The sequence below is a fragment of the Chinchilla lanigera genome, unplaced genomic scaffold (assembly GCF_000276665.1).
Source record: "Chinchilla lanigera isolate Chin_1 unplaced genomic scaffold, ChiLan1.0 scaffold00018, whole genome shotgun sequence".
NCBI classification, from domain to species: Eukaryota; Metazoa; Chordata; class Mammalia; order Rodentia; family Chinchillidae; genus Chinchilla; species Chinchilla lanigera.
In genome coordinates, this window is record NW_004955419.1 from 7,277,949 (window position 1) to 7,285,956 (window position 8,008).

General features: G+C 42.1%; 1 long non-coding RNA gene across 1 annotated transcript in view; it reads right to left on the bottom strand.

Moving 5' to 3' along the window:
• The window catches only part of LOC102025582, a 19,871-nt gene extending 16,184 nt beyond the window's left edge, over positions 1–3,687 (bottom strand). The window contains exon 1 of the long non-coding RNA XR_260615.2: positions 2,163–3,687. This is a non-coding gene — a long non-coding RNA (uncharacterized LOC102025582). The remainder of the gene's footprint in view (positions 1–2,162) is intronic.
• Positions 3,688–8,008: the final 4,321 nt, after the last annotated feature.

Here is an 8,008-nt window from a genome sequence, read left to right on the forward strand (position 1 = left end):
AGCCTGGGCTACAAAGTGAGCTCAAGGCCAGCCTGAACTGCATAGCGAGACCCTGTCTCAAAAAGACCAAATAAAAACAACAGCAAAAAAAAAAAAAAAAACTAAAGACAATAAAAACTACAGAAAAGTGGAAAATAGCTTGCTGATTCCAAATCCAGGGGTGAGGAAAGCCTTTTAAACATATTTTGACAAATACTTCAGAGTGGTATCCATTGCGAGTTAGCACTTGGTAAATGTGTAAGTGGTTGACAGTACCCTCTATTAAGTGATGGGAAAAATGAAATATGAGGGATTCTAAACAGGTTAAAATGTTACCTTCTACAATCCCATTGACTTCTAGGCTGTATTCTGAGTATATTAAGATTTTTTCCTGCTTCAGAGTCTTTGTAATTACTATTCTACTTGCCGGAAACGTACCTCTCCCAAATCTTCATTTGTGCCTCTTGTTAGGTACTCAGGAATATTGTCAAATGTGGGCTTTCTAGAGATTTCCATGACCACTCTGTCCAAAACCTCTATTCATTACCAGCACCAGTGACTCTCCAAACTCCTTCCTTGGTTTGCTTATCACCATAGTACGTATATCTTTATGAGATTATGTATCTAGGGGTTTACTTGTTTATTGTCTGTTTTTCCCATAGGAGACTGGGGTCTCCTCTCTTGTTTGCAGGTATAGGATGGATGTACAGGATGATATAATACTTGGGACAGAGTAGGCTGTGTATAAATAACTGTCCCATAAATGAAAACTCCTCTGTGCATTGCTGCTCCTGTCAGTTATCCATTGCCATCTTATAATCTACTCTGAAACTTAGTTGCTTAAAACAAAGGTTTATTACTTCTCGTAGCTCAGTGGGCTGCCTGGGTTGGCTGGGCTCACCCGGGAGCTGCAGTTCTGGGTGACTGTTTTGGGGGTGCATGGTCCAAGATGGCCTCATCCAGTTGTTGGAGGCCTCCAGTGGGACATTGGGCCTCTCCATATGGCCTTTCAACCTAGACTTCTTTACTCAGTGGCAGAATCTTCCAAGAAAGCAAAGGTAGAAGCAGCAAGGTCTTGAGGGCTAGACTCCAGACCTTGAGAAGGCACTGCTACATGTGCTGTTGATCCAAGTAAGTCAGGACTCCAGCCTAGAATCAAGGGGTAGATTAACAAATGTCTGTGGCCTAAGAGGAAAAGCTGCAGAATATGCTCGCCCTACTTTTTAATCTCCACTTTGTTACAAAGCGGCTTCCCTGGTTTGTAAATAGAAGAGTCACAGCCCAGTGCCTGGTACCTAGCTGGCCTTCACTCTTGGTCCAGAACATAAGTGAATGTCCTTAGTCATTCTACTCCCTTCAGCTGTGTTCTGCTTTCTTAGACATCCTGGCTTATGTTGTCTCCTAGTGGGAACACAATTGGTACATTTGCCTTGGGACCTGGGCACAGTTCTTTTTTTTAGCTTGAACTGTAGGATTCCAGGTTGCAGGGTAAGGCAGTGGTTCCTAACTTCTAGCTTAGGATAGGAGATATTCAGAGGTAATATTAAAAATAGAGGATTCCTGGGTTCCATCCTAGTAAATTCAGTAAGTCTAAATAGCGCCATTGAGCCCTAGGTTTTAGGCTGTGTGATAAGTGGGTGCTACTGAGTGAGGTTACAGGATTGGTGACAGAATCCTAGGTTAGGGGCAGCAAGATGTTCACTGAAAAAAGTGCAGCCACTTTCTATCTATATAACCTTGGCACACCCACTTAATATCTCTGATTCTCAGTTCTCTTATCTGTGAAACAGAATTAGCTATGCCTATCGTTTTTGTGGTTGTGAGATTAGAAATAGTGCTTTGTTACAGTGCTTTAAGTTAGACCCTAACCGGGTGTGATGGCACATACCCGTAATCCCAGCACACAGGAGGCTGAGACACGGGGGTCAATCATCATGAGTTCAGAAGCAGCCTGGGCTACATAGTGAGTTCAAGGCCGGTCTAGACTACACGGCAAGATCTTGTCTCAAATATCCCCATCCTCCCAAAAAAGTTAAACATTAACTGAGAAAGTGGGGACTAATATTATTTGGTGTTGTACAATAGACAAAGGCTGGTGAAAATGTATAGTAGGTATTCAACAATTAAATTAGCAGAATTGAGATACTGCAAGTACCCTAAGAACAAGAATTATGTCCACTCACCATCGGTTTCCAGGATCTGGTGTGTCAGATGTGGCATGGAGTAGGTCCTCAACACTTTTTGAATGAAGGAAGTACTCATATCCTATCTCTACCAACATGAATGTTTTCCCAGTGAATATTTCCTTATCAATACTGGTTGTACCAGAAATTTGGGGTGTGTGTTTTAAGTTATTTTGTTTTCAGTTGTCTAAGGATTTGTCTAAGGATTTGCTTTGTTTTGTATATACCTCAATACTGACTAAGCTGCCAGGAATCAGTTGTTTGTAGAGAAGTTATTTTTAGTGTGACATGGTGGTAAGAATACAGGCTTGAAGACAGGTTACCTCAGTTCAAATCCCAGTTTTGACTAGATGTGTTACCTCAGGTGAGTCACTCACCCTCTCTGGGCCTCCTTTGGAACTCTGAGGGGCTTGTTGCTAAGATCTGTCCTGCTTGAATGTGGTAGAATTCTGTACATCTAACTCAATGCTTTAAATAAACTCTATGATAAAAGTAATAAATGTCTTTGTAAAGAAATTTGAAAAGTACTAAACAGAACAAATAAGGAAGTAAAAATCACTGGTAATACTGCTCACCCAGAACAACCACTGTTGACCTTTTGATTACGAACTGTGTTCTTCTAGTACTTTTATGTGTTTGGGTAGTTTTTGCCAAAAAATTAGAATGAAAACATACATACTATTTTGTAATGTGCTTTTCTCACTTAAAATATCATCAGAGTTTTCATGTCACTAATATTCTTCCAGAGCACAGTGTCAATGGCTGCATACTGGTCCGGCATACAGATAGGTGGATCATTATTTGCTTAATCCTCTGTTGTTGGATATTTAGGTTGTTTCCAGTTTTTAGCATTACGAACAAGGCTTTGATGATTATAAACTTTTATACAAGTTCATATTCACATCTCTGAATTTTCCCCTTAGGTTAAGTTTGCAAAACTTTTGAAATATATCACCAGTTGCACTCCAGACAAATTGTACATATGCACATTCTCCTTAGTAACATTTGAGAGTGGCCCCTCCTCCATTTTCTGCCCAGTGTTGAGTACTGTGTTTTAAAAAGAAATCAGTCCCTCAGCATCGTACTGTTTCATTTCTGGGAGCATGTAAAATTGCATATACACCATTTTTACACCTTTAAAAGTAAATGTTCATCTCAAGCGGGAGGTACCACAGAGAAGTTAGTAGTTGTGTGATGAGATTGTCATATGATTTATTTATGTTGTAATTTTTTACATTTAAAAACATCTCTGTAGCAGATGGTTACTTGTTTCTTCAAATCCTTCCTCCGTCTCCTCATGGGCACACTTGCCTAGTGAGGGACTACCCTTCCTAACCTTCCTTGAGCTGGATGTGGCCATGTGATTCAGAGTGGACATGCGGGATAGGAGAAGGGGTCATGTAGACATTTTCTGGCTCATCTCCAAACTTAAGCTCCTTATCTTAGGTGCTAGTTCTTCTTTCCCAAGAGTAGCAACCCAGCTTTGTTGTTTTTTTTTTTGTTTGTTTTTTTCCGGTACCGAGAATCGAACTCACGACCTTGCGCTTGCCAGGCAGGTGCTGTGCCGCTGAGCTAAATCCCCAGCCCCACAACCCAGCTTTGATTAAGCAAATGATGACTCCCAGGGGATGGCAGAACCACAGGGAAATCGTGCCTGTTTGTAGCGTAGTTATCTCTCCACCATAACCTGGCTGTTTGATTTTGGAAGAGAGAAATAAACTTTGATCACGTTTGGGCCAATCTATTTTGGAGCCTCTTTACTGTCACAGTGTAGCTGTGACCCTAACTTATACAACATTAAACCTCCTACTTCTGACTGGGAACATTTTGGTGATCATCTCACAGCTGTGAGACTGATTGGAGGTGATAGCAGAGCATCTGAAGGCTACTGTGTCCTTTACGGAATACTGTGAAATATTAGTCTTTTGTATTCCTTCAAATAGAGTTTTAATTTCAATCATGCATTAGTATATACTTTATAAGTTTAGAAAAAATATAGCTAGATATAATTTATACAGAATACAACCAAATCATTATACAAAATCACAGCTATAAACATACAAAAAAATTAAGCTGTTAACCAACACACTCCATCAGAGCTGAATTTCTTTTCTTTTCTTTTTTTTTTTGTTTTTGGGTTTTTTTTTGGTACCAGCAATTGAACTCAGGACCTTGCACTTGCCAGGCAGGCACTTGTGCTGCTGAACTATATCCCCGGCCCAGAGTTGAATTTCTCCCATTAGTATTTTGAAGACAACACATTTATCATTGGTTTTGTAACATCCTGTGAGCTTAAATCAATGATTGGAAAATACTTGATTATGACAATAGGAAGCATGTTTTTAAAAGAAATTCACGATTGGTTCGGTTGAATGCATTCACGATCGCTGCAGTTGAATGTCTTTGCAGCCAGGCCTCTGGGAAGTCCAGTGTCAGGTAGCGCTCTGAGAAGTCAGCCTGTGCCCCAGATACTGAAGAATGGCAAGACTCCGGCGCGACACACTAAACTTAGAGAACACTCATCACACCAGGTCACCTGTTACCTTCACAGCCATTGAGACAACCTGGGTCCGTGATTCTCACCACTGTTACACAGCCCAACTGCGAGCCTCCGCCTAGGACCTAAAGAGTGACTTTATATCCCCTTTGACACTTGGGAGGAGAGCCCTCCTTCCTCCTGTGAGCAAGCTCCTCGCTGGCACCCTCAGTAGATGCAAGGTGGCAGAGATCCCCAGCCTGCTCCTCCTGGCTGTTGTTTGTCATCGGTGATGTGATGACCTCCACACTTACGAAGCAGGACTCTCCAGGGCAGCAGGCGTAGGTGCCAGCATGAGCACGCAATGCCCATTTGCAATGTGTTGTGCTTTTTCTCACCGTTAGCATAGCTGCTGTATTGCCTTCATAATTATTATTTTTAAGAACTCTCCATTATTTCATTGAACAATAGAATGTATCTGAATAGGTCCTGATTGTGAACTCTCTAAGTAGTTCCTGATTTGTGTTCCTGTAAAGATTGCTGCAACTAGTATCTTTGTCATTATAACTTTTTGCTTCTGTTGGATAATTTCCACAGGAAATGGGGTAAGTTTGGTCTACCTCTTATGGAAGACTAGAAGGATGTTGTGGTAACATGTTTTTGAGTTTTGAAAAAAATGACACAGCAGAACCATCCTTTTGGTAGCAAGTGCTTAAGTAAACTATGCTATATCCAACTGATGGACAACTATGCAACAGTTAAAAAAAAAAAGTAGGATTATTCACAATAGCCAAACGATGGAAATAGTCAGGCATGGTGGTGCACACCTATAATCCCAGTACTCTGTGAGGCTGAGGCAGGAAGGTAAAAAGTTTGAGCTCAACCTGGGAAACAGTGATTTAGCGAGACCACCCCTCTAAAAATAAATAAAATAAATAAATAAACAAATAAATAGATAGATAAACAGATAAAAAAGGGGGTGGGGATGTAGCTCTTTGTGAAGGCCTTGGTTTCAATCCCCAGCACCAGAAAGGAGGGAGGGAGAGAGACAGATACAGACAGAGAATCCATATTGTCAACTGATGAATAATAAAATGTAGTTTAGTATCCATACAATGGAATAGTATTCCCCCACAAAAAGGGTGGATGAACCTTGAAAACATTATGCTAAATGCTGGAAGTTAGACACAGAAGGCCACAAATAATATGATTCCATTTACATGGAATGTCTAGAATAGACAAATCCATAGAGACAGAAAATGAGATAAGTGTTTACTGGGGCGAGGAGGATGGAGGGATGGGGAATGATTACTAATGGGTATAGGATTTCTCTTGGGGATGATGAAACTTTTCTGGAATCAGATAGTAGTGATGGTTGCACAACCTTGTAAATATATTAAAACCACTGAATTACACCCTTTAAGAGGGTGACCTTCATAATGTGAATTATATCTCAATAAAAAACAATAAAAATCTTTGTTTTGTCTCCTTTTTTATCTCTGAGATTTATACTTTGACATGATCTACTGTTCACTGAAAAAAGCAACATACGGAACATCTTTAATACGCCATTTCTGTGAAAGTCTTTCTTTCCAGTTTCTATTTTTTTATTAGTACATGGTCGCAGTCCATAATGATTACATTCACTGTGGGGAGTTGATGCGTGTATGTAACACATCTCAATAGATTTTTTATCTCTCTTCCCTCCCCTCCCTTTGACTCTGTCTCTTAGAAGACTTTTTCCTGCAGGTGGTGGAGGTAGTGGGGCTTCTCTGGGAATCTATGAGTCCTGACCTCACGGTGCAGTGAGTTTGGGCAGAAGAGTGGCCCCTGTCTCCTGGGTGGAGAATACCTGCTGTGGGCCAGACACTGTGATAACACACCGTAATTTCTGTGTCCTGTATAACTGTTTCCATTTGGGGTGGATTGACAGCTGGTGGTGAACTGCAACACCCAGCTGAACTGAACCAGCGTGGTGCTGGGTGTGGGAGGCTCACCTGGGGATTGTTGCCAGCAAATAGCATAAGAGGCAGAACTGGAGAGGAAGAAGTTCAGAAGCTGTTGGGTACTGTCAGAAGCTATAGGGAGCTGTTGGTTTTCCTGGTGGAGCTTGTCATGCTGGCTTTCCTGATGAACTTGGCTGTTCTCTTCGTCAGAGAAGCTCGGGACCTTAGTCGCTGAGAATGGTTTTGGTTCACTTTGGGGGACCTCTGGTCCTCACTTTGAGCATCACTTCCTGGATCCAGAGGGGAAGATGGGGCACTGCTCGGTCTCCAGAAGAAGCTGGTCACCTTGGCTTTCCTAATGGGAACTTGGCTGTTCTCATCATCAGAGGAGCTCGGGACCTCACTGTTGCTGAGGATGGCTGTGGTACTTTTGGGGGGAGCTCTGGTTCTTACTTTGAGCATCGCTTCCTAGCTCCAGTGGAGATCCCTTAGCCTGCCAGCACAGATCCTTCATCCTGCTGGCATGGACTTTGTAGCTTCTACCACTGACCTTTGGGTCTTCCCAACACAGATCTGTGAAACAGCCTTGCATGAGACATTGTCATGGGCTCTAGGCCTTCAGTTGGATTCCTGGGAGGCACTGTTATGGGCTGTAGGTCTTCAGTTGGACTCATGCAGGACACTACTGTGGGATCCAGGCCCTCAGCTGGATTCTTTGGTCTTTAGTGTGTGGACAGATTTCCTGCACTGTCTTTGTATATGACTCTTTGGGTGACTATTATAAAATAATCTTATAAACTATGTGTCCTGGATGGTTTCCCCTTGCAAGCCCCTGATTCCAACACAATTTTTCAGATAATAAAACTGAGAGATGAGAGAGATTAGTGACCTGTTAACGTTGTGCAGCAAGGATCAGAATGAAGCTCAAGCCTAATTCCAGAGAAGGGGAGTCAGAGGCTTGAGCAGTTCGGTCTAAGCGTCATCTGTGTTCCCTGCGGACAGTCAGGCCAGGGGCATGAAGGCTGCCTGGCTCTAGAAGCATAGCCTACAAGAATAGCGGTCTGTGTATTTGCACCGAGAGGTCATTCATGGTCCTTTATTTGCAGATAGTAGAAAGAGGACCTCAGTGAGTTCTCTTGCCCCAGGCGAAGCCCTTACAGCCTGATGGGAATATCTGTGTAGTTCCTAACTGGCCCACTCATGCTGCCTGGACATTCCATTCTCCTTCACATAGCTGTTCTTGCTGTTGGTTGTAACTAAAAAGCCCTTCCTACCCACCAGTCACTCAACAAACCCTTACATAGTTGTCAAAACCCAGATATGTCCCTTTTAAAATATTATCAGCAATATTAATGCTAGTAATTATAATTTAGTGAGTTCCCACCATGAGCTAGGTAGGTTGAAGTGTTGCTGTACTTATTCCT